The 27,405-nt window shown below is 37.9% G+C and overlaps 1 long non-coding RNA gene and 1 pseudogene across 1 annotated transcript; both read left to right on the top strand.

Moving 5' to 3' along the window:
• Positions 1-17,466: 17,466 nt before the first annotated feature.
• LOC138311531 (uncharacterized) lies at positions 17,467-18,266 on the top strand. The gene is made up of 3 exons (XR_011206678.1): positions 17,467-17,560; positions 17,927-18,011; positions 18,168-18,266. It is a non-coding gene; the product is annotated as an uncharacterized lncRNA (long non-coding RNA).
• Positions 18,267-18,289: 23 nt separating this feature from the next.
• LOC138311532 (uncharacterized) lies at positions 18,290-23,466 on the top strand (annotated as a pseudogene).
• The last annotated feature ends 3,939 nt before the right edge of the window (positions 23,467-27,405 follow it).

Raw genomic sequence — 27,405 nt, forward strand, 5'->3', positions numbered from 1 at the left:
ATAATTCCACGACATTGTTAAGTATTTTGATTGATACTGTTATAATTCCACGACATTGTTAAGTATTGTGATTGATACTGTTATAATTCCACGACATTGTTAAGTATTGTGATTGATACTGTTATAATTCCACGACATTGTTAAGTATTGTGATTGATACTGTTATAATTCCACGACATTGTAAGTATTGTGATTGATACTGTTATAATTCCACGACATTGTTAAGTATTGTGATTGATACTGTTATAATTCCACGACATTGTTAAGTATTGTGATTGATACTGTTATAATTCCACGACATTGTTAAGTATTTATATTGTAAATTCCACGACATTGTAGTATTGATTACTGTTATAATTCCACGACATTGTTAAGTATTGTGATTGATACTGTTATAATTCCACGACATTGTTAAGTATTGTGATTGATACTGTTATAATTCCACGACATTGTTAAGTATTGTGATTGATACTGTTATAATTCCACGACATTGTTAAGTATTGTGATTGATACTGTTATAATTCCACGACATTGTTAAGTATTGTGATTGATACTGTTATAATTCCACGACATTGTTAAGTATTGTGATTGATACTGTTATAATTCCACGACATTGTTAAGTTTGTGATTGATACTGTTATAATTCCACGACATTGTTAAGTATTGTGATTGATACTGTTATAATTCCACGACATTGTTAAGTATTGTGATTGATACTGTTATAATTCCACGACATTGTTAAGTATTGTGATTGATACTGTTATAATTCCACGACATTGTTAAGTATTGTGATTGATACTGTTATAATTCCACGACATTGTTAAGTATTGTGATTGATACTGTTATAATTCCACGACATTGTTAAGTATTGTGATTGATACTGTTATAATTCCACGACATTGTTAAGTATTGTGATTGATACTGTTATAATTCCACGACATTGTTAAGTATTGTGATTGATACTGTTATAATTCCACGACATTGTTAAGTATTTTGATTGATACTGTTATAATTCCACGACATTGTTAAGTATTGTGATTGATACTGTTATAATTCCACGACATTGTTAAGTATTGTGATTGATACTGTTATAATTCCACGACATTGTTAAGTATTGTGATTGATACTGTTATAATTCCACGACATTGTTAAGTATTGTGATTGATACTGTTATAATTCCACGACATTGTTAAGTATTGTGATTGATACTGTTATAATTCCACGACATTGTTAAGTATTGTGATTGATACTGTTATAATTCCACGACATTGTTAAATATTGACAAATTCCACGACATTGTTAAGTATTTTGATTGATACTGTTATAATTCCACGACATTGTTAAGTATTGTGATTGATACTGTTATAATTCCACGACATTGTTAAGTATTGTGATTGATACTGTTATAATTCCACGACATTGTTAAGTATTGTGATTGATACTGTTATAATTCCACGACATTGTTAAGTATTGTGATTGATACTGTTATAATTCCACGACATTGTTAAGTATTGTGATTGATACTGTTATAATTCCACGACATTGTTAAGTATTGTGATTGATACTGTTATAATTCCAAATCGTTGACCAATACTGTTTCATCTATTATTGTGTAGTACGTTGTCAGTGGCAACAAGAACAAGTTACAAGAACTCAACTCTTTCCCGCCAAATTAATGGCTGTTCCATCAAATGATGTTTTTCACTATACAAACATATAACTTTTATATTTATACTTTATTTTTCATTTTTTTTCTTCTTATAACGGGAATACCTATATAAATGTAAATATAAGCATTGGTTGTCATTTTTTGACATGCATTGGTGTGTAACATACATTGGGTGTTCTAGCATCTAGCTAACGCGCACCATTGGCTCTGCTTGAACACCCAATGTATGTTACAAGTTAAGATTTATATAAGAATTGAAGAATAATAAAGAACTAATATGACACATAATCATTATGACTTTGCATTTTCTTTATCTAACAACGAAAATCGTACTACATCATTACTAATATTCCCTGGTGTTTCAATTCAGCTTATTCTGGTTAAAATGAAGACTGATTTACTCTGCCGGATATATCTGAAAAGAACAACGTGATATGTGGTGCCTGTGGTGCCCCATCATCGGTATACGTGACGTCATTAAGGGTAACCCCCGCCTGAGGTGAACTGTGCCTCAGTGCTTGGGATTTGAAAAACATAAGTTTTTCTTGCAAGATTTAGACTTTTCTTGGTTAAAATGAAGACTGATTTACTCTGCCGGATATATCTGAAAAGAACAACGTGATATGTGGTGCCTTTGGTGCCCCATCATTGGTATATGTGACGTCATTAAGGGTAACCCCCCCGCCTGAGGTGAACTGTGCCTCAGTGCTTGGGATTTGAAAAACATAAGTTTTTCTTACAAAATTCTGCTTTTCTTGGTTAAATTGAAGACTGATTTACTCTGCTGGATATCTCTGACAAGAACAACGTGATATGTGGTGCCTTTGGTGCCCCATCATTGGTATATGTGACGTCATAATGGGTAACCCCCCGCCTGAGGTGAACTGTGCCTCAGTGCTTGGGATTTGAAAAAACATAAGTTTTTCTTGCAAGATTTAGACTTTTCTTGGTTAAAATGAAGACTGATTTACTCTGCCGGATATATCTGACAAGAACAACGTGATATGTGGTGCCTTTGGTGCCCCATCATTGGTATATGTGACGTCATTAAGGGTAACCCCCCGCCTGAGGTGAACTGTGCCTCAGTGCTTGGGATTTGAAAAACATAAGTTTTTCTTGCAAAATTCTGCTTTTCTTGGTTAAATTGAAGACTGGTTTACTCTGCTGGATATCTCTGACAAGAACAACGTGATATGTGGTGCCTTAGGTGCCCCATCATTGGTATATGTGACGTCATAATGGGTAACCCCCCCGCCTGAGGTGAACTGTGCCTCAGTGCTTGGGATTTGAAAAACATAAGTTTTTCTTACAAAATTCAGACTTTTCTTGGTTAAAATGAAGACTGTTTACTCTGCCGGATATCTGACAAGAAAAACGTAATATGTGGTGCCTTAGGTGCCCCATCATTGGTATATGTGACGTCATTAAGGGTAACCCCCCCGCCTGAGGTGAACTGTGCCTCAGTGCTTGGGATTTGAAAAACATAAGTTTTTCTTGCAAAATTCAGACTTTTCTTGGTTAAAATGAAGACTGATTTACTCTGCCGGATATCTCTGAAAAGAACAACGTGATATGTGGTGCCTTTGGTGCCCCATCATTGGTATATGTGACGTCATTAAGGGTAACCCCCGCCTGAGGTGAACTGTGCCTCAGTGCTTGGGATTTGAAAAACATAAGTTTTTCTTACAAAATTCAGACTTTTCTTGGTTAAATTGAAGACTGATTTACTCTGCCGGATATCTCTGAAAAGAACAACGTGATATGTGGTGCCTTTGGTGCCCCATCATTGGTATATGTGACGTCATTAAGGGTAACCCCCCGCCTGAGGTGAACTGTGCCTCAGTGCTTGGGATTTGAAAAACATAAGTTTTCTTACAAAATTCAGACTTTTCTTGGTTAAAATGAAGACTGATTTACTCTGCCGGATATCTCTGACAAGAACAACGTGATATGTGGTGCCTTTGGTGCCCCATCATTGGTATATGTGACGTCATTAAGGGTAACCCCCCGCCTGAGGTGAACTGTGCCTCAGTGCTTGGGATTTTAAAAACATAAGTTTTCTTGCAAAATTCAGACTTTTCTTGGTTAAAATGAAGACTGGTTTACTCTGCCGGATATCTCTGACAAGAACAACGTGATATGTGGTGCCTGTGGTGCCCCATCATTGGTATATGTGACGTCATTAAGGGTAACCCCCCGCCTGAGGTGAACTGTGCCTCAGTGCTTGGGATTTGAAAAACATAAGTTTTTCTTGCAAAATTCAGACTTTTCTTGGTTAAAATGAAGACTGATTTACTCTGCCGGATATATCTGAAAAGAACAACGTGATATGTGGTGCCTTTGGTGCCCCATCATTGGTATATGTGACGTCATTAAGGGTAACCCCCCGCCTGAGGTGAACTGTGCCTCAGTGCTTGGGATTTGAAAAACATAAGTTTTCTTACAAAATTCAGACTTTTCTTGGTTAAAATGAAGACTGATTTACTCTGCCGGATATCTCTGAAAAGAACAACGTGATATGTGGTGCCTTTGGTGCCCCATCATTGGTATATGTGACGTCATTAAGGGTAACCCCCCGCCTGAGGTGAACTGTGCCTCAGTGCTTGGGATTTGAAAAACATAAGTTTTTCTTACAAAATTCAGACTTTTCTTGGTTAAATTGAAGACTGATTTACTCTGCCGGATATCTCTGACAAGAACAACGTGATATGTGGTGCCTTTGGTGCCCCATCATTGGTATATGTGACGTCATTAAGGGTAACCCCCCGCCTGAGGTGAACTGTGCCTCAGTGCTTGGGATTTGAAAAACATAAGTTTTTCTTGCAAAATTCAGACTTTTCTTGGTTAAAATGAAGACTGATTTACTCTGCCGGATATCTCTGAAAAGAACAACGTGATATGTGGTGCCTTTGGTGCCCCATCATTGGTATATGTGACGTCATTAAGGGTAACCCCCCGCCTGAGGTGAACTGTGCCTCAGTGCTTGGGATTTGAAAAACATAAGTTTTTCTTGCAAAATTCAGACTTTTCTTGGTTAAATTGAAGACTGATTTACTCTGCCGGATATCTCTGACAAGAACAACGTAATATGTGGTGCCTGTGGTGCCCCATCATTGGTATATGTGACGTCATTAAGGGTAACCCCCCGCCTGAGGTGAACTGTGCCTCAGTGCTTGGGATTTGAAAAACATAAGTTTTTCTTGCAAAATTCAGACTTTTCTTGGTTAAAATGAAGACTGATTTACTCTGCCGGATATATCTGACAAGAACAACGTGATATGTGGTGCCTTAGGTGCCCCATCATTGGTATATGTGACGTCATTAAGGGTAACCCCCCGCCTGAGGTGAACTTTGCCTCAGTGCTTGGGATTTGAAAAAACATAAGTTTTTCTTGCAAAATTCAGACTTTTCTTGGTTAAAATGAAGACTGGTTTACTCTTCCGGATATATCTGACAAGAACAACGTGATATGTGGTGCCTTAGGTGCTCCATCATTGGTATATGTGACGTCATTAAGGGTAACCCCCCGCCTGAGGTGAACTTTGCCTCAGTGCTTGGGATTTGAAAAACATAAGTTTTTCTTGCAAAATTCAGACTTTTCTTGGTTAAAATGAAGACTGATTTACTCTGCCGGATATATCTGAAAAGAACAACGTGATATGTGGTGCCTTTGGTGCCCCATCATTGGTATATGTGACGTCATTAAGGGTAACCCCCCCCCCCGCCTGAGGTGAACTGTGCCTCAGTGCTTGGGATTTGAAAAACATAAGTTTTTCTTGCAAAATTCAGCTTTTCTTGGTTAAATTGAAGACTAATTTACTCTGCCGGATGTCTCTGACAAGAACAAAGTGATATGTGGTGCCTGTGGTGCCCCATCATCGGTATATGTGACGTCATTAAGGGTAACTCCCACCTGAGGTGAACTTTGCCTCAGTGCTTGGGATTTGAAAAACATAAGTTTTTCTTACAAAATTCAGACTTTTCTTGGTTAAATTGAAGACTGATTTACTCTGCTGGATATCTCTGACAAGAACAACGTGATATGTGGTGCCTTTGGTGCCCCATCATTGGTATATGTGACGTCATTAAGGGTAACCCCCCGCCTGAGGTGAACTGTGCCTCAGTGCTTGGGATTTGAAAAACATAAGTTTTTCTTACAAAATTCAGACTTTTCTTGGTTAAATTGAAGACTGATTTACTCTGCCGGATATCTCTGAAAAGAACAACGTGATATGTGGTGCCTTTGGTGCCCCATCATTGGTATATGTGACGTCATTAAGGGTAACCCCCCGCCTGAGGTGAACTGTGCCTCAGTGCTTGGGATTTGAAAAACATAAGTTTTCTTGCAAAATTCAGACTTTTCTTGGTTAAAATGAAGACTGATTTACTCTGCCGGATATATCTGAAAAGAACAACGTGATATGTGGTGCCTTTGGTGCCCCATCATTGGTATATGTGACGTCATTAAGGGTAACCCCCCGCCTGAGGTGAACTGTGCCTCAGTGCTTGGGATTTGAAAAAACATAAGTTTTTCTTGCAAAATTCAGACTTTTCTTGGTTAAAATGAAGACTGATTTACTCTTCCGGATATCCCTGACAAGAACAACGTGATATGTGGTGCCTGTGGTGCCCCATCATCGGTATATGTGACGTCATTAAGGGTAACCCCCGCCTGAGGTGAACTGTGCCTCAGTGCTTGGGATTTGAAAAACATAAGTTTTTCTTGCAAAATTCAGACTTTTCTTGGTTAAAATGAAGACTGATTTACTCTGCCGGATATATCTGAAAAGAACAACGTGATATGTGGTGCCTTAGGTGCCCCATCATTGGTATATGTGACGTCATTAAGGGTAACCCCCCCGCCTGAGGTGAACTGTGCCTCAGTGCTTGGGATTTTAAAAACATAAGTTTTCTTGCAAAATTCAGACTTTTCTTGGTTAAATTGAAGACTGATTTACTCTGCCGGATATATCTGACAAGAACAACGTAATATGTGGTGCCTGTGGTGCCCCATCATTGGTATATGTGACGTCATTAAGGGTACCCCCCCCCCCCCCCCCCCGCCTGAGGTGAACTGTGCCTCAGTGCTTGGGATTTGAAAAAACATAAGTTTTTCTTGCAAAATTCAGACTTTTCTTGGTTAAAATGAAGACTGATTTACTCTGCCGGATATATCTGAAAAGAACAACGTGATATGTGGTGCCTTTGGTGCCCCATCATTGGTATATGTGACGTCATTAAGGGTAACCCCCCGCCTGAGGTGAACTGTGCCTCAGTGCTTGGGATTTGAAAAACATAAGTTTTTCTTACAAAATTCAGACTTTTCTTGGTTAAATTGAAGACTGATTTACTCTGCCGGATATCTCTGACAAGAACAACGTGATATGTGGTGCCTTTGGTGCCCCATCATTGGTATATGTGACGTCATTAAGGGTAACCCCCCGCCTGAGGTGAACTGTGCCTCAGTGCTTGGGATTTGAAAAACATAAGTTTTTCTTACAAAATTCAGACTTTTCTTGGTTAAATTGAAGACTGATTTACTCTGCCGGATATCTCTGAAAAGAACAACGTGATATGTGGTGCCTTTGGTGCCCCATCATTGGTATATGTGACGTCATTAAGGGTAACCCCCCGCCTGAGGTGAACTGTGCCTCAGTGCTTGGGATTTGAAAAACATAAGTTTTTCTTACAAAATTCAGACTTTTCTTGGTTAAAATGAAGACTGATTTACTCTGCCGGATATATCTGACAAGAACAACGTGATATGTGGTGCCTTAGGTGCCCCATCATCATTGGTATATGTGACGTCATTAAGGGTAACCCCCCGCCTGAGGTGAACTGTGCCTCAGTGCTTGGGATTTGAAAAACATAAGTTTTTCTTGCAAAATTCAGACTTTTCTTGGTTAAAATGAAGACTGATTTACTCTGCCGGATATATCTGAAAAGAACAACGTGATATGTGGTGCCTTTGGTGCCCCATCATTGGTATATGTGACGTCATTAAGGGTAACCCCCCGCCTGAGGTGAACTGTGCCTCAGTGCTTGGGATTTTAAAAACATAAGTTTTCTTGCAAAATTCAGGTTTTTCTTGGTTAAAATGAAGACTGATTTACTCTTCCGGATGTCCCTGACAAGAACAACGTGATATGTGGTGCCTGTGGTGCCCCATCATCGGTATATGTGACGTCATTAAGGGTAACCCCCGCCTGAGGTGAACTGTGCCTCAGTGCTTGGGATTTGAAAAACATAAGTTTTTCTTACAAAATTCAGACTTTTCTTGGTTAAAATGAAGACTGATTTACTCTGCCGGATATATCTGACAAGAACAACGTGATATGTGGTGCCTTTGGTGCCCCATCATTGGTATATGTGACGTCATTAAGGGTAACCCCCGCCTGAGGTGAACTGTGCCTCAGTGCTTGGGATTTGAAAAACATAAGTTTTTCTTGCAAAATTCAGACTTTTCTTGGTTAAAATGAAGACTGATTTACTCTGCCGGATATATCTGACAAGAACAACGTGATATGTGGTGCCTTAGGTGCCCCATCATTGGTATATGTGACGTCATTAAGGGTAACCCCCCGCCTGAGGTGAACTGTGCCTCAGTGCTTGGGATTTGAAAAACATAAGTTTTTCTTGCAAAATTCAGACTTTTCTTGGTTAAAATGAAGACTGATTTACTCTGCCGGATATATCTGACAAGAACAACGTGATATGTGGTGCCTTAGGTGCTCCATCATTGGTATATGTGACGTCATTAAGGGTAACCCCCCGCCTGAGGTGAACTGTGCCTCAGTGCTTGGGATTTGAAAAACATAAGTTTTTCTTACAAAATTCAGACTTTTCTTGGTTAAAATGAAGACTGATTTACTCTGCCGGATATATCTGACAAGAACAACGTGATATGTGGTGCCTTAGGTGCTCCATCATTGGTATATGTGACGTCATTAAGGGTAACCCCCCGCCTGAGGTGAACTGTGCCTCAGTGCTTGGGATTTGAAAAACATAAGTTTTCTTGCAAAATTCAGGTTTTTCTTGGTTAAAATGAAGACTGATTTACTCTTCCGGATGTCCCTGACAAGAACAACGTGATATGTGGTGCCTGTGGTGCCCCATCATCGGTATATGTGACGTCATTAAGGGTAACCCCCCGCCTGAGGTGAACTGTGCCTCAGTGCTTGGGATTTGAAAAAAACATAAGTTTTTCTTGCAAAATTCAGACTTTTCTTGGTTAAAATGAAGACTGATTTACTCTGCCGGATATATCTGAAAAGAACAACGTGATATGTGGTGCCTTTGGTGCCCCATTATTGGTATATGTGACGTCATTAAGGGTAACCCCCCGCCTGAGGTGAACTGTGCCTCAGTGCTTGGGATTTGAAAAACATAAGTTTTTCTTACAAAATTCTGCTTTTCTTGGTTAAATTGAAGACTAATTTACTCTGCCGGATGTCTCTGACAAGAACAAAGTGATATGTGGTGCCTGTTGTGCCCCATCATCGGTATATGTGACGTCATTAAGGGTAACTCCCACCTGAGGTGAACTTTGCCTCAGTGCTTGGGATTTGAAAAACATAAGTTTTTCTTACAAAATTCAGACTTTTCTTGGTTAAAATGAAGACTGATTTACTCTGCCGGATATCCCTGACAAGAACAACGTGATATGTGGTGCCTGTGGTGCCCCATCATCGGTATATGTGACGTCATTAAGGGTAACCCCCCGCCTGAGGTGAACTGTGCCTCAGTGCTTGGGATTTGAAAAACATAAGTTTTTCTTGCAAAATTCAGACTTTTCTTGGTTAAAATGAAGACTGATTTACTCTGCCGGATATATCTGAAAAGAACAACGTGATATGTGGTGCCTTTGGTGCCCCATTATTGGTATATGTGACGTCATTAAGGGTAACCCCCGCCTGAGGTGAACTGTGCCTCAGTGCTTGGGATTTGAAAAACATAAGTTTTTCTTACAAAATTCTGCTTTTCTTGGTTAAATTGAAGACTAATTTACTCTGCCGGATGTCTCTGACAAGAACAAAGTGATATGTGGTGCCTGTGGTGCCCCATCATCGGTATATGTGACGTCATTAAGGGTAACCCCCGCCTGAGGTGAACTGTGCCTCAGTGCTTGGGATTTGAAAAACATAAGTTTTCTTGCAAAATTCAGACTTTTCTTGGTTAAAATGAAGACTGGTTTACTCTTCCGGATATCCCTGACAAGAAAAACGTGATATGTGGTGCCTGTGGTGCCCCATCATCGGTATATGTGACGTCATTAAGGGTAACCCCCCGCCTGAGGTGAACTGTGCCTCAGTGCTTGGGATTTGAAAAACATAAGTTTTTCTTGCAAAATTCAGACTTTTCTTGGTTAAAATGAAGACTGATTTACTCTGCCGGATATATCTGAAAAGAACAACGTGATATGTGGTGCCTTTGGTGCCCCATTATTGGTATATGTGACTTCATTAAGGGTAACCCCCCGCCTGAGGTGAACTGTGCCTCAGTGCTTGGGATTTTAAAAACATAAGTTTTCTTGCAAAATTTAGACTTTTCTTGGTTAAAATGAAGACTGTTTTACTCTTCCGGATATCCCTGACAAGAAAAACGTGATATGTGGTGCCTGTGGTGCCCCATCATCGGTATATGTGACGTCATTAAGGGTAACCCCCGCCTGAGGTGAACTGTGCCTCAGTGCTTGGGATTTGAAAAACATAAGTTTATCTTGCAAAATTCAGACTTTTCTTGGTTAAAATGAAGACTGATATACTCTGCCGGATATATCTGACAAGAACAACGTAATATGTGGTGCCTGTGGTGCCCCATCATTGGTATATGTGATGTCGGTAGTAAGGGTTACCCCACGCCTGAGGTGTACTGTGCTGCAGTGCGTGGGATTTGAAAACAATAATATACCACTGAATGTTTTATACAAACACACGGGTATACCCTTTGTCGTGTTTGTAATATGTGTTAAATTTCTACTTCTACATATAAACGTTCTGTTTCATCGCTAAACTAGTAAATTAACTGTCTTGATGCATTATAATTTAGTAACTGTCAATCAAATTTGACCTGATGCATATTCATTAGTGCTCTAGTGCGTGGACTTCCTTGCCCGGTGGTACTTAGTTCTACTCACTGAATCAAGCGTAAGGCTAATGTAGGCTACACTGCATGGATTAAAAACAACTCGTAAACTGACAGTCTATTGTACATATTCTGAGACAGATGCCGTTTTAATATGTCCTCCTAATATATTGCTTAATTGTATTAAACCATACCCGTTATCAGATGACACATGTTTTGTTGATCAGTTGCAGTCTAAAAATAGCACTGATGATCAAAGGCATGCGTTAATGTCACGCAAGGGATAACCGTAAACCAAATCTAAGTGACAAGTACTGACAACTAAAGAAGACAGACTTGAACAATCTGGTAGCTTGAAAATGGAAATGATCAACATAATTAGATATACACTGCAGTTTTACATGACACATATAACGTTACCGTACACAATCATTGAATGTACATTTACAGGGGGAGGGGGTGGGGGCTTAGTAAACAACAGGTTTTTATAAATTAATTGCACTGAATGTCAAACACTCAATGTCAGCCTCTTCTCTTTCAAGCATTTCAGAAACCAACAAAGTTTTTAATTGATTTTTTTATATTAAAAATTTATTCTAAAAAATGTTCTATATAGACTAGTAGATCTAATAGTAATTTGTCTAGTTTGTTTGAGTACCAAACTTTCTCAGTTGTGTGGTCAATTCCGGAACAAACAATATTTTACTAAACTAATAACTTTTGGGAATAGATCTAAAAAATCATATATCTCTCTCATTATACAGTTACATTTTAAAACTTTAAGTCATTTCTGTTAAGGTATTGTACCACTATTTGACTATTTTTTTCATCTGTAACGAATAGCACTTGGACAGCTACTGTAGTTATTTTGAAAACTAGTTATCTTCATCAATATCAAATATGTTGGCTTTAAATATATTCATACATGTAAAGGCTAAATAATAACAATAATAATGATAAAAAAACCCAAAAGTACATCAAAATAGGTATTTTCTGTTTCTTATGAACCAAGAATTTTGTTAATTGATTTTCATATATCCTATTTCCCAAGCTGTATAAGGGAATCCAAGGATTTACAATAATATCAATTATGTATTTCGAATTGGATGTACATTAGAGTTCCTACAGAAAAAACACTAACCAACAGTCAGCGCTTGGAAATGGTCTTGTAAATGTCATGTCCGAGAGGAGAAAACAAAAAAATCTTTTATTTATTTTACATTGATTGCGAAACAAGTTATACAACTTATACAAATCACTTTGGATGACATCTGACTTTCAAAGGGTTTGCTTTCAATTAAATACTTAATTTTTTACATGTCACATAAAAAGTTTTCACTAGGATTGAATAAAGGGAGGTAATTTGCCTATTTGTTCATCTTTTAGCATAATGCTAGATACAATTAAAAGAATTTAGCCAAATTATTGGAATGTCTCTAATTGTAACAGATTTCTTGTTTAGCCAGGCCGATATTGTCTATTATTACCATTTTCTTATTTATATTGGAAAAAAAGTTTCTTTTGATAAAATAGGAACAGCGGAAACTTTTACATGAGCTCGAGTATTAGTTTAATGTCCTATTAACAGCCAGGGTCGTGTCAGGATGTGAGGTTTGTTGGTGGAGGAAAGCTGGAATACTCGGAGAAAAACCAACAACCAGCAGTCAGTACCTGGTTACTGCCGGAAATGGGGTTCAAACTCATGACCCGGAGGTGGAGCTAGGCTTGTGTACATCTTAACCACTTGGCCACTGCGGCCCTGACTTTTACATGATAATTATACCAAGGCATTTCAAAATAGTTGATGTCATGCCATTATTTAAATTAAATATCAGAATCAGTGTTTATTACAGGGTCATTTTGGAGATGTCTAGACTCTAGAGGAAAGTCTGAGTACCCGAAGAAAAACCACTGACTAGCAGTCAGTACCTGGAATCTATGCCACATGGGATTCAAATTCGTAACCAAAAGGTATAGGACTTGTGGTAAATATGTCGAGGCATCTTAACCACTCTGCAACCACAGCCCCAAACAAGTTGCTCCATCTTTTTCACCTTCTAAATAACCAGTGCGTCCTAATGATCAATACTGGTGAAATTTAAGGACAGAAAACAAAATTAATCATAAACTTGAAATTAAAGTGATTATGAAGTCATTTTGCAGGGACAAATATTATGCAAACATTTTGTGTTTGGCTTAAAATTGCAAATAGAATAAGGATTTTAACCTGGGATGTGAAAGGGGAGGTAATTAGCTTATTTGCTCACTTTCACGGCTAGAATTCATTTCAAAACTACCTTATAATAACTTGTTGGGTGTCATACAATCCATATTTTTTTTTTTTTTTTTTTTTTTTACATTAATTCTGGTTATTTAAAGTCGGGATTTAGATCTCAGACTCCAGTTCTGGCCATTATTTTAGAGTGAAATCCCCCGACCGACCGACCCTATTTTTTTTTTGCCAATGTAACCCTAAACAGACATATTTTTTTTTGCGTTATTACCAATTTCTTACTTATATGAGATAAAACAAAGTCTTTTCGATAAAATGGTTGTAGCGGAGTCTTTTACCTGATTATTCATAAACATGCATATTTCCAGGGCACATGTAAAAATGTGCCTGTGATTAGTTTAAATATATCACGTGGCTAAGAACATTCAGGCGGGGGGTGAAACATCATATTTCACTGAGACGCATGTCCCATTGGTAACCGCTCATCTTTCACAGAGTTATCTCCCCTTATGATTGTACAACAATGATGGACGAAGCGTATTTACTTTAACACGGAAATCCTTAACATGCCCCCACCCCCACTGGTACTCATCATGGATTTAAGTAATATTATTAATAAATAGAATAGCAGATTTTCTGTATAATAAACGCTATTGTTATAGTAATTTGAGTAGTTCTGGACATTTCTCCACTGATGTGGTTGGGTTCAGGTTCGGCCTACCAATTATAATTCTGGAGAGCAAGCTATTCTTTGTATTACAATGTACATTGTACTACATATGTAGTCCATATCTGTAAGCAGGTCACAGTGATACCAATTACTACTTTACTTTCATATATAAGAACCGGTTTTTTCCAATATAAATTATAACTTTTAATGCATATTGCATATTCAGAATTATCACTTTTGAGTGAAGTCAATAATATGTCCAGATCAAATTGAAATATTATGTAATCATGACATTGGGATTTTTTGCTTCATTTCATTGGAGAAGCTTATTACTATACATTTTCTATTTAAAATCTTTGAACCTATTTTGTTCACCATAAAGGTGTGTTAATGTGTACATTCAGGAGAATTTTTTGGAGAATTACCACGAATTATCATGGTCCTTTTACGTCTCTCATTTCATCCGCAACACCCCTTAAGGTGTTGCCCCACTGGTACTCCTTTGTTTATGACAATGAAATAGCCCCCCCACCCCAATCCACCCCCGTTGTCACGATTCCGTTGATATAAATTAGATTTGATACATACACGTATAAGAGGCGCCCGACCAGTATGAAATACTGCTTTTCGATACATGCGACGGTATGTTGTAAATCGAACCGTCTCGCCCGGCGTACATTTTCATAATTAGCCGCGTGTAATTAACGGAAGTTCACTGCCTATAGTGTTCGGTTACAACCGTTAACTTCCGAAGACTGCCGACGAGATGTTGCGATTGTATCCCATTGTTCTATGACGTCATCAATAACGTTACCATGGAGCGTCACAATATCTTTCTCGGCAATTCTAAGTTATGTGGCTTATATATATATCACTAGTATACCATGCAGTTATTTCTACTGTCCAGTGTCTGGTCAAGCCTGCAGTCGAGCGCACAGACCGTGACCGCGTAACGGTAAATGGTGTGCCTTTCACTCAATATACTAAATGCGCTGACACGCGTCAGAATGTGTACTGACAATGTGTACACGAGTTTCTCGTTATGGCCTATGACACTTGAAGTCAGGGGTATAAATACCCGACGACAATCTACTGTCATCACTTAATCTTGAGACAATCATGAAGACGAAAGCAAGAAACTCCCGACTCGATCAACGATTCACTCTGCTGAATAGCGAACGTTATGGTGGCTGATTACGGCCATCTCGTGTTGTGTTGTCGCCTTGTCGTGTTGTCGCCTTGTCGAGTTGTCGCGGTCTCAAACTGCGACAACCCGAGATTTAACAGTTAAAATGTCGACCTGTCGCGTTTCCGAACCGCGACAAGTCGACAACACGACAAGGCGACAAGTCGACAACACGACAACACGACATTTTGTACACGCTAATTAGCGCGTACAGAATCTCGTGTTGTCGCGGTAAAATGTCGACTTGTCGCGTTGTCGACTTGTCGTGTTGTCGAGTTGTCGTGTTGTCGTGTTGTCGACTTGTCGTGTTGTCGAGTTGTCGTGTTGTCGACTTGTCGCCTTGTCGTGTTGTCGAGTTGTCGTGTTGTTGCCTTCCTGTTACACATGCGCAAACCATGTAGAATAAACGCCATCTTTGAAAACAGCAAAAGTAAGAGTTTCCTTGGTGAATATTTATTGTTTTTAGAAGATATTCGATTCCCAAAATGATATTTACGATTGATAACTCTCTTGAAATGTTTATTGAACAGGAATAATAACAAAAACGGGAATATGCTCCAAAATGTTGCTTGTACATACTGCATGTAATATGTTATTTGTTTATTGCTTAAAACTTCATATTCAAATACGATGAATTTAGGTAGCTGAGATTATGTGTGTACAGTCGGTTGATGTGTGTAGTACATAATATATGTAAATATTTGTATTTAGTCCATGCATTATAGTGTACAAATGCTTGTTCATAGCTACTTTCATCTCACTATTTTTACACTGGATTTTCAAGAATATGACCATATGTCATCACCAACAAATATCAATAAAACCTTCAGCATTTGATGTGGAAGTTTTTGTGTGAAAATATAAAATTAGATTCATATAATTAAAAATCATACCAGGTACATGCCAGCATTTGCAACATTGCACTTTTATATAGCTGAAAAATTAAGTGGGAAGACATGTATGTACAAGGTGTTGTACTTGGAATCGACCTTGGGACCTCAGGTTTCGGATAGTAATGTTTTACCACAAATCTAAAGCGACTTTTGTTTATCATCCAATTGTTCTGACGATATCACTTTTTATAAAATTCAGGCAATCCGGACGCGATTATTTTTTAAGCTTCTAGCCTACTTGACATAAAACATATTATTTCGTTAATACGAAAATGCTGCGTTTATTTGTGCAACACATATCCTCGATAATCCAGGAGTTACTATCACTGTCGTTATACCCACCCCTGAACGATCTCGTAGTAAAACTGGAGGCAATTCGAGGGGAAAAAACTGACCAATTATTGGCCTGTATAGACTTCTTTTGAAACAGTGCAGAGTAAACGACAAAGGACCAAACATTAGCTGCTCATCGCACGCAGAGCCTTTTATACAGCTGTAACGACAGTGATAGTAACCCCTGGAATAGCGAGTCAGATAAAGTTAGTCAGTCGTAATTGTTTTTGATTTTTGGATATAATGAGATATATATATATGTAGGTATCTGTGATATACTGAGACACGCATGCGCCAGATTCTCACTAAATGTGACCGATTTTATTATATAGATTATATATGGAGTTATTGCCCCTTGCAATGATAATTATAAATTGAACCTTGATATTAAATTTCTCCAAGCTTAATGAAACTTTGTAAGCAATCTAGTATTAAAAAGATTATAATTTGTAGAAATATACCCTTTGCGATAACATAACCATTATTGTATCTCGTGTACATATTGATAAATACGATGTATGTAAATTTCGTAGACTAACATTAGTAATATTATGCTTGTCAAGATATTATTAATGTTATAATATACATGCAAGCTTTAGTTATTTCCTTTATAAAGTGTGCCAAAGCGATAGTGTTATTCTCACTAAAAGAAAAGTAAGTTTCAGTATGTGTTTTGGTGAGGTTCACGACTCCGAGATCGGATCGCTTAGTGCGAACTTGACAAAAATAACGATGAATGTTATACTATATATACAAAGTTATACATATATGTGTTCTGAGTTGAAAGTCATCTTGGTGTCTCTTCTTTCCAGGTGGATAGCATAATGCCAACAACATATTCTTCTTTGGGAACCACGTCACCATCTGGTGTATTTGATAATATCCTTTTATTTCACGTTCTAATGTATATATATAGGATCTTAAATGAGTTTTCATTTCATATGAGATTTTATGAAACGAGTCTAAGAAGTTTTTTTTATTTTTTCGAGCCTTGGGGAGCAAAAACTAAAACTTCGAGACGAGTTTCATAAAATCTCATATGAAATGAACACAAATTTAAGATATTTTTTATCACATAACTACAAAAACCTAAATTTCAAAGAATCCCACGTCAAAATATATTGCGAAAATCCAGCGAAGGCCGCCATTTTGTCCCGCCGTCCTCGTAATCCTTTTTCTGACGTCATTTAATTGTTTCTGCCTTGACGTAACAATGAATTTTCAGCCAATGAAAATCGCTCCAGGTCATAATACACTAGTGACATACGCAAAAATATTTCACGGGCGAATTTACTGAATATCAGGCGGATTATGTGATAAAAGAATTCCTTGTCTGTTGTATGGCTATTCTCTTAAATGGAATCTGTAATATAATGGAATATTTTCTTTAACATCAACCAAGAAATAACCTAATACGAGAATTTTTTTTCGGAGGGTATACAAATACAGAAATCATCATGATATTGAGCATACGCCACAACATGGAAATCAGGTATTTAAATAAAATAAAAGTCTATAAAGATAAACACGACAGACTTCAATGTATTAAAATGATTAGTATAAGAAGCGTAAATACATATGTACTGTGATTGGAACCAAACTTAAATTCAACACGTAAAATAACTGTAGAAAAAAAATTTCTCTGAAACCAATTTAGTGTAAACAAAGTACCTTTCCGTAAGTTCAAAAATACTGCAGTAAACCCAAGTTTGCTGATATAATGTGTGTCTGTATGAAATGAATATGATAGCTGTAACACGTAAGCGATATGTCTATGTACTTTGATGATTGTGTTTGTCCTCCATACGAATGACAAGCGCAGCTAGCTTTAACATCTTTCATCATTCTACCTTTTTAGCAGGAGACAATTAAGAAGGATTCTGCGATCAATGGGACTACAACGACGCTCTTGCTCTGTTGATATCCTTACTGAAGCTTTGCAGGTAAAGGATGTCCAGTATTAGACATTAACGAAAACAACATAAATTCAACGAACTATGTGCTATTGTTATTATATCTGTTAGATGATCAACATATTCAGAGCATAACGTTTCAAATTATGAGAGCAACTTAATACATGTGTATTTTCGTACTTTTAGGAGGAACTTCGGGGTAGCGGATCCTGCCTTGGATATCGCAGCATGACTAGAAGATTGTTGAGTAGCCATGGAATTGTCGCTCCCAGGTTAGAATCTTCCAGATTTTATAAATATTCCATAATATGAGTCATATGAGAGCGTATGTTTGTTTGTTTGTTTGAGTTTTACGGCCCATCGACAACTAAGGTCATTTAGGGCCAAACTACAAGTCATGCATTAATATCAGGATAAAAGTTCAGGGTAAGAAAAAGCAAGTAAGGACTAAAACACAGATTGTAAACGTTAATTTGATAAAACAAAAAGGAGGTTTGCATGGGATAAAATAAATTTGGCTAAAACACATGAGAAAACTCATGCACAATGTTGATGAAACGATGAAATGTTGAGTTGATACGATGTATGATGAGAAAACGTTCATATTTTGCTTAAAATACCGATCTCTTTGAGATAATTAAAAATACGATTATGTCTCACGGCATGAAACAAAGTGTACATGTCGGAGACATCGTAGTATTTATCTCGTATGTGTTTAAAATCAATACAATGCAATAAAATATGCTCCACTGTGAGAGGAGAATCACATGCATGGCATGTAGGAGGATCCTCCCCTCTCAATAGATAGGAATGTGTAAAATATGTGTGTCCAGTTCGGAGCCGAGAGAGTACAACTTCCTCTCTGCGGTCTCTCCGACTGGACAGTTTAGGATTAAGTGTAGGTTGAATTTTAAACAGTTTATTGTTTGTTTCGGTAGACCACCTTTGTTGCCAATGGTGTTTGATGGCTGACTGAATTGAAGGTTTGATGTCGGTGTATGGTAGTTTCAAATCTGTTTGTGCTAGGCGAAGAGCAGTCTTAGCTGCTTCATCAGCCTGTTCATTCCCCTTTATACCCACATGACTGGGAATCCAGAGATAAGTAATTTGAGTTTTAGAAGATAATCGAAATGTTCGGATTAAAAGATTTTGGATTAGAGTATTTCTAGGGCTTCTTGATTTCAAAGCCTGAAGAACCGAAAGAGAGTCTGAACAGATGATTGCCTTTTCAATGCGGTGTTCTTCGATATGGTCAAGCGCCAGACCGATAGCACATGCTTCCGCAGAGAAAATGGAGGCAACATCCGGGAGTCGGATAGAGGAGCAGTGATTAGATGTACAGCATGCTGCCGCAACATTATCACCATCTTTTGATCCGTCAGTGTAGATCTGAACATGGTCAGGGAAAGCCCTAATGCACTCCCGAAAGGAGGATTTGTGTTCTTCGGGTAATGCACTGGATTTTGCCCTCTCATGTAGAGATAAATTGATATCAGGTGTTTGAATGAGCCATGGTGGTACATCCGATACGGTGTACTCGTCAATGGTGTCGAAAGTTATATTAAGTTCCAGCAAAAATTTTGAAATTCTGATGCCAAATGTTGGTATGAGCTTTTGATTTTGTGTAAATATTTCTTGGTGTTGTGGATTGAATACAAGGTTAAATGCAGGATTTTTGGGGTTGGATTTCAGTTGAGCAGCATACTGTAAGGATAATTTCTTTCGTCGATCGTCTAGAGATGGCTCATTAACTTCCACATGGAGACTCTTCACAGGTGTTGTTCGAAAAGCTCCAAGTGCCAGACGCAGTCCGTGATTCTGTATAGGGTCAAGCATCTGTAGATAGGAGCTGCGAGCCGATCCATAGACAATAGAGCCGTAGTCAAGTTTTGATCTAATAAGTGCCCGATAGATACGTAGAAGCATTTCACGGTCTGCACCCCAATCAGAATGGGAAAGAACTCGTAGAATGTTCAGCGCCTTCGAGCACTTATCCTTCAGATGTTTGATATGTGGAACAAAGGACAGTTTCGAATCAAATATTAGTCCAAGAAATTTAGTTTGTTCAACTACTGGAATTTTAATTCCATTGAGTGTGAGGTCAGGATCATTGTGCGGTTTTCGTTTTTGACAGAAGTGCATACAGACAGTTTTTGATCTTGAAAATCTGAAGCCATTTTCGTCAGCCCAATTTTGTAATTTGCCTAAACATTGTTGTAGTTGTCGTTCTATAGTGTGCATGTTTTTTTGATCTGTAACAGATCAAGAAATCATCCACAAATAGAGACCCTTCCGTAGATTGGCCAAGACATTTAGTTATGCTGTTAATTTTTAGTCCAAAAAGTGTGACGGACAATATACCACCCTGAGGGACGCCCATCTCCTGTGTTTCTGTTTCTGAATAAGTTGAACCCGTTCGAACTTTGAAATGCCTGTCAGATATAAAATTTGATATAAACTTTGGCAAATTACCACGTATACCGATATCATGGAGATCGTTCATGATTCCATATTGCCAAGTTGTGTCGTATGCCTTTTCAAGGTCAAAGAATACGGCCACAAGATGTTCTTTCTTGGCAAATGCTTCTCGTATAAATGTTTCTAGTCTAACTAAGTGGTCTACCGTTCCCCTGCGGTTTCTAAAGCCGCTTTGCAAAGGACTTAAAATATTGTTTGATTCCAGGAACCAAACTAATCTGGTATTTATCATACGTTCTAGAGTTTTACAAATACAACTCGTCAATGAAATAGGACGATAGTTATTGGCATCAGTAGCATCTTTCCCGGGCTTCGGAAGGGGTATAATAGTAGATTCCTTCCAAGACTCGGGAATTTTGCCAGAAGAGTAAACTTGATTAAATATAGTTAAAAGACATTTTTTAGTGAAGATTCTGGTAATTGTTTTAAAAACATATATGGAATTTCGTCTGGTCCAGCTGCCGAGTCCTTTGATTTCTCAAGGGACTCGAGCAATTCTGGTATCTCGAAAGGCCTATTGTAACTTTCACTATTGGAGGATTTAAAATTAAGACGTCTCTTTTCCTTTTCCTTTTTAAATTTTTGAAATTTTTTGGAATGATTTTTGATGGATGAATTTTTAGCAAAATTTTTGGCAAAGGCGTCAGCTATTTCGGATTTTGAAGAAAATATTTTATTGTTGTTAATGAGGTGGGAGGATGGTGTTGCTTTTCTTTTCCCACTGATTTTTCCAATCATTTCCCAAACTTTCTTCGAAGATGTATTGGAATTAATTTTTGAGACGTACTCTTTCCAAGTACTTTTCTTGTCGGATTTGATAGACCTTCGAGCTTTTGCTCTCCAAATTTTAAAATTGTTATAGTTTGAGACGGTTGGCGAAGCCAAGTACCGCCTCAGAGCGGAATTTCTACCAGATCTATTGATAAATGAATCATTTGAGAGACGAAACTTTGTAGGTTTTGGCACGGATTTTGGTATGGTTTTTGTAGCGATAGAAGTGAGCGCTTCTGTGAAAATTTTAATGGGGTCATCGAGGTTCAAAAATTTATCCTCAATGAGCTCCTCTGCGCACAAATTTTTAAATTGAACCCAGTCCGCCTTATGTAGATTCCAACGAGGAATAGGCTCCTCAAGTTTTGGTGACCCTATGTTTTTAAGTATAATTGGAAAGTGATCGCTCCCACAGAGATCACCGTTGACCATCCAATCATAATCCAGAAGAATTGATGGATGGCACAACGATAAATCAATGTGGGTAAGCGAGCCAGAGGCAGGGTGTAAATATGTTGGGGCATTGGTGTTATAAAGACATAAGCTGTTTTTATTAATAAAATCTTAGATACGTCTACCTCTATTGTCAGTGCCTGGGGAGCCCCAGAGGCTATTATGACCGTTAAAGTCACCCATGATAATATATGGCACTGGTAGTTGTGATACGATGTTACTCAGTTCATCACAACTAAATGGAGTATTTGGAGGTAAATATATAGAACAGACTGTTATTTTTCGGTGAAGAGTTGCGCTTATAGCAACAGCTTGTAAGGTGGTATTTAGCTGAATGTGTCTGTGAGGAACGTTTTTATGCACCGCCACCGCCACACCACCTGATGGGCGGCCACCTGTTGTTGGAGTTTTGGTGTATAGTGTAAATTGTCGGAGATTGATGGTGTCTTTCAGCATTATTTCTTGAAGGCAGAATATGGATGGGTTTTTTGTTTGTATAAGATGTTTTAATTCTTCTATGTTCGCTTTAAATCCACGTATGTTCCATTGTATGATAGTGTTTGTCTCTATGTTGGTCCCTGAGGATAGTTTGTCGGACCGACAGGACTACTTGAAGTAGGTTGTTTGGTGGCGATAAATGTGTTGTCACCAAACTCGCTGTCGTCCGATAGAACATCATAGATGTTCCGTCCAAGGATAGGGTCATCTGATCCCTTACTGGGTTTGTTGTTTAGTGCAGGGAGCCTCGCCAGCTTTACCTTGGTGGTTTTTGTCTGGCGTTGCTCCTGCGGTGGTGTATTTGCTGGTCGCTTGGCTTTCTCAGGGAGTTTTTTTACGTCAATAGACGGTGAAGATATAGCACGTCTATGACGAGCGGCGGTAACTTTTTTTCTAATGTTCGGTGTTTGGTGTTGTGTAAGTCCTGGAGACGCCGGTGGGATTGGCGTTTTAGCTCCAGGTGGTTTTTTGTTGTGGTTTTTGTTGTGGTTTGTGTTGTGGACCAGACTTGAACCTATCGTGCATAGAAAACTGGATCCAAAAGTTACACGGGCATATGAAAATCAAAAGCAACCAGAGAATTCGAAGTGCATCGTGAAAATGTACACAAAATTTATTGCCGCCAGGTAAGTTATAAACCATTCCCATCTCTCACTTGAAACCTGCAGTTTATTTCGTTTTTCAGTTTAATTCTAAAACGATTTAAAGTATATCATAATTATATAGCTGTAAATATTTGTTAAAATGGTATGTTAACTCCTCCATCCTTATCACATACATATGTCACTATCCTAGATAAGTAATTATTAACTATTCTGAAAATTTGTAGTTAAATACATGGTTGAAATACATCTGCCTTTTTTTTTTAGACCTGACAACTGTAACAATGATGCCTTTTACCTCAGACCTAGGAAATACACTCAAGGAAATGTATGGTATCAGGATGCGCCAGTTGGGGTTCACATCCTTCAGCAAACCGTAAAACGTCTTTGTGAACAAGCTGGGTTTCAAGGATTTTATACAAACCATTCTCTCCGCGCTACGGCTGCAACACGACTATATGGTGCCGGAATCGATGAACAATTGATTTCGGAAAAAAACCTGGCCACCGATCAAATGCAGTTCGTGCATACAAGCGCACTAGTGACCAGCAGCAGTGTGACATTAGCAATATTCTTAGTGGAAATTCTAAAATGTCAAAGTTCCCAGATTGGAAAGTGCAAATGGAGGGAACACTGAAATAAATATCGAGACCGGTGCTGTCAAGATACATGTTAAATACTGAGAAGTGTTTGCTCAATATAAAAGCAAAATTGTCGGATTTAACTACATATGTGTTACTGTTGCAAATGCCATTGGATTATTAAAATATGGGTGTCCAGATTTTTGGTTTGGATTATTTTTTCAGATATACAAAAACTGTCCAAAAATCTAAAAATAATGGACAGTTCGTATTAATAATGGACTGCTAACCGTAATAATAGACAGTCAGCAGTCCATTATTACATATAATGGACTGTAACAACAATGGATGATGTAATAGTTATGTTTTAAATATCGATAAAACTAAAGTAATGATTTTTGGTAGAGGCCATGTACCAGATAACCTGCAGCTTGTGTACAATGGAAATTACATAAAAATAGTAAATTATTTCAAGTTTCTAGGGTTTATTTTTTCAAGAAACGGATTAACACAAAAAAATATTAAAGAATTACACACAAGGGACCTTAAAGCATAACCTTTCAATTGATTGTAAACTTGATGTTTTTGAGAGAGTGATAAAACCCGTAATATTGTATTGGAGGATATTGTAACTTCAAATTATTAGAGAGATTACATCTCAAATTTTGTAAACATATTTTGAAAGTTACAACTTCAACACCAAATTATGATATATGGTGAGCCTGGGAGATACCCACTGAGTATTGATATAAAAGTTATGATCAGTTTCTGGGTCAGAGTAGTTGACGGGACACAAAATAAACTCAGTAACAAGTTAAATAAAGTTTTAACCCATTGTAATACACAATGGACAGCCTTCATTTAGGATATATTAAATGAAATTGATTTGGGAATTATTTTTGATTCTCTTGAATTCGAAAGTGTTAATTGGTTAAAACAAATCAGTCTTCCAAAGACTAAAAACTAAATTCATACACAATTGGAGACAAGAGGTATTTGATTCACAGAAAGGACCAAATTATAGAATATATAAACAAGATCGTATTCTAGAAAGATATCTGATTGAACTCCCTCCTAAACTGGCTGTAGCTTATTGTAAGTTTAGAACATGTAATGTTAAACTTCCTGTTGAATATGGAATATAGCAAAATATACCAAGAATGGAAAGAATATGTAATTCATGTACTAAAATGAAGTTAGGCGACGAATTCCATTATTCAATTATTTGTTTCAATGTAAAAAAAGAAAGTTATTCGTACAAATAGAGGAAAACTACTGTCTAGATATTACTTCGAGAGACCAAACACTTTTAAATTCAATTTTGTAACAGAAAACGAGCTCATTTCACTGATTAAATTCATTATTATTCTAACATAGGCTATTGGTAACAATATTTATGTCCATCTTGTCTACCATTTTGTATCATATCTGTAAACTAACATATACATATATACTGTAACTGTATAGAGATGCATGCGCAAAACAAATTACTACTTATTGACTTAATTGTAAAATTGATATGTGTAATTCTCTGTACCGTAAACTTCAGTTTATGAGAATAAACAAGAGGCCCAGAGGGCCTGTATCGCTCACCTGGATTTCTGTTAGTAATTATCACAAGAGTTTGATAATTAGAAAAATAAGCAAAATTGACTCCCAAAGTTTAATTTTGAATCACAACCATACAATGATGCTCTTGATACCATACAAATATGCTATCAAATACATAGGTTCAGAGACAAAGTAATTTATATGAAAGTAGTAGCCTAATTGACCTTTTTGACCTCGCATCTATTGCCGTCTAAGGCCCCGGGGGTCAGCCCTATCATTTGTACAATTTCAAATCCCAACCCTATAAGGATGCTACCATTGCATTATAAGTGCTCTTCCATTCTTAGTTGCAGAGAAGAAGTCGTTTGTATGGAAATAGCTAAATTAACCCCTTTTGACCCCACCCTTCAGGCCCCCGGGGGGTCAGCCCAATCATTTGCAAAATTTTGAATCCAAACCCTATAAGGATGTAGCCATTGCATTATGAGCGTAATCCCATGTTAAGTTGCAGAGAAAAAGTCATTTATATGGAAATTGACCACTTTTGACCCCGCCCCTCAGGCCCCCGGGGGTCAGCCCTATCATTTGCACAATTTTGAATCCCCACACTATAAGGATGCTACCATTGTATTATGGGTGCTATACCATGCTTAGTTTCAGAGAAGAAGTCGTTTATATGGAAATAGCCAAATTGGCCCTTTTGACCCCGCCCCTCAGGCCCCCCGGGGGTCAGCCCCATCATTTGTACAATTTTGAATCCCCACCCTATAACGATACTACCATTGCATTATGAGTGCTATCTCTTGCTTAGTTTCAGAGAAGAAGTCGTTTTTATGGAAATAGCCAAATTGACCCCATTTGACCCCGCCCCTCAGGCCCCGGGGGGGTCAGCCCCATCATTTGTACAATTTTGAATCCCCACCCTATATCGATACTACCATTGCATTATGAGTGCTATCTTTTGCTTAGTTTCAGAGAAGAAGTCGTTTTTATGGAAATAGCCAAATTGACCCCGCCCCTCAGGCCCCCGGGGGGACAGCCCCATCATTTGTACAATTTTGAATCCCCACCCTATAAGGATGCTACCATTGCATTATGGGTGCTATCCCATGCTTGGTTTCAGAGAAGAAGTCGTTTATATGGAAATAGCCAAATTGACCCCTTTTGGCCCCGCCCCTCAGGCCCCCGGGGGATCAGCCCCATCATTTGTACAATTTTCAGTTAGTAGCCCATAAGGATGCTACCAGTCAAATTTTGTTGAAATCCGACCAGCGGTTATGGAGAAGAAGTCGATTGTTGACGGACGACGGACGACGGACGCCGGACGCTGCGGTATCCCATAAGCTCACCTCGGTCCTTCGGACCAGGTGAGCTAAAAATGTCATTGTCATTCGATTAACAAATCGATCATTGCTTTTTACCGACAGAATTGACCAATAGCCAGGTGTAATATAGCCACGCCTCGTGCTCACAAACGCACGTGTTTCTATTCAATGTCGGAGCAAACATTGTAGCACACACAATACAAAATACAAAGTCACGTGCGGTTTGATTGACAGCTGGCGATCCGCCAATTGATTACAATCTAGACATATGTGTTAAATGAAATACAGCACTTAATTAAAACGTATTACTTGATATTGGCTTATGAGTTACTTGATATGCAATGGTTTAATGTTAATTTGTGTCGAAATAAACAATGTTTATTGTTAGACTGGAAAGATGACATTCATTTGTAAACTTAAACACAATATATGCCTAGAGATCAAACGTTGACGAGAGATACTCGGATATATTCTTAAGTTTATAAAAACATTATAATTATATAGACGTTAACAATACCATATATATAACGTTTAGCAGAGCGTTGACATGTATAATTGACTTATATGGATAGTACGGCTATTGACCAATCAAACGTCGTTTCAAGTTGATGGGAATAACTTGAAATATTCAAAACAGTTTTATAAAACTTATTCATTACATCATTATATCACTTTGTTCATTTGGGAAATTTATTAGATAGTTAAAAAATATCATTTATGTACCATAATATATACCGCGCGACCATGAGAGGTGACTGTGAAGGGCTTCTACACTGGTGCCGCAGAGCCAACTCTACCGCACATGGACGAGGTAAGAAAAGCAAAACACAAAGAAAGCATTTGTAATTGACCCAAAACTTTATTTGTGTGTGTGTGTTATATACATATTTTTCACTGAACACGAAGACACGTTTTATATAAATTTGACAACGAATATGAAATTTATTTATTATTTGTATCTTTTTATTAGCCGTCTGTGTTGGAGCTGTCTGTCCTCTTCCCACCATCAGCCTTTGAGAAATTTGATTTCACCTTCATTGGCGACAGAGGTGCTACTAGGTATGTATAATGTTGATTATGATGATTTATACATTGTTTGGTATTTGTTTGTTTGTTTGTTTGATTCAATTAACGTCCTTTTAACAGCTATGGTCATGTAACGATG

The sequence above is a fragment of the Argopecten irradians genome, unplaced genomic scaffold (genome assembly GCF_041381155.1).
Source record: "Argopecten irradians isolate NY unplaced genomic scaffold, Ai_NY scaffold_0043, whole genome shotgun sequence".
NCBI lineage: Eukaryota > Metazoa > Mollusca > Bivalvia > Pectinida > Pectinidae > Argopecten > Argopecten irradians.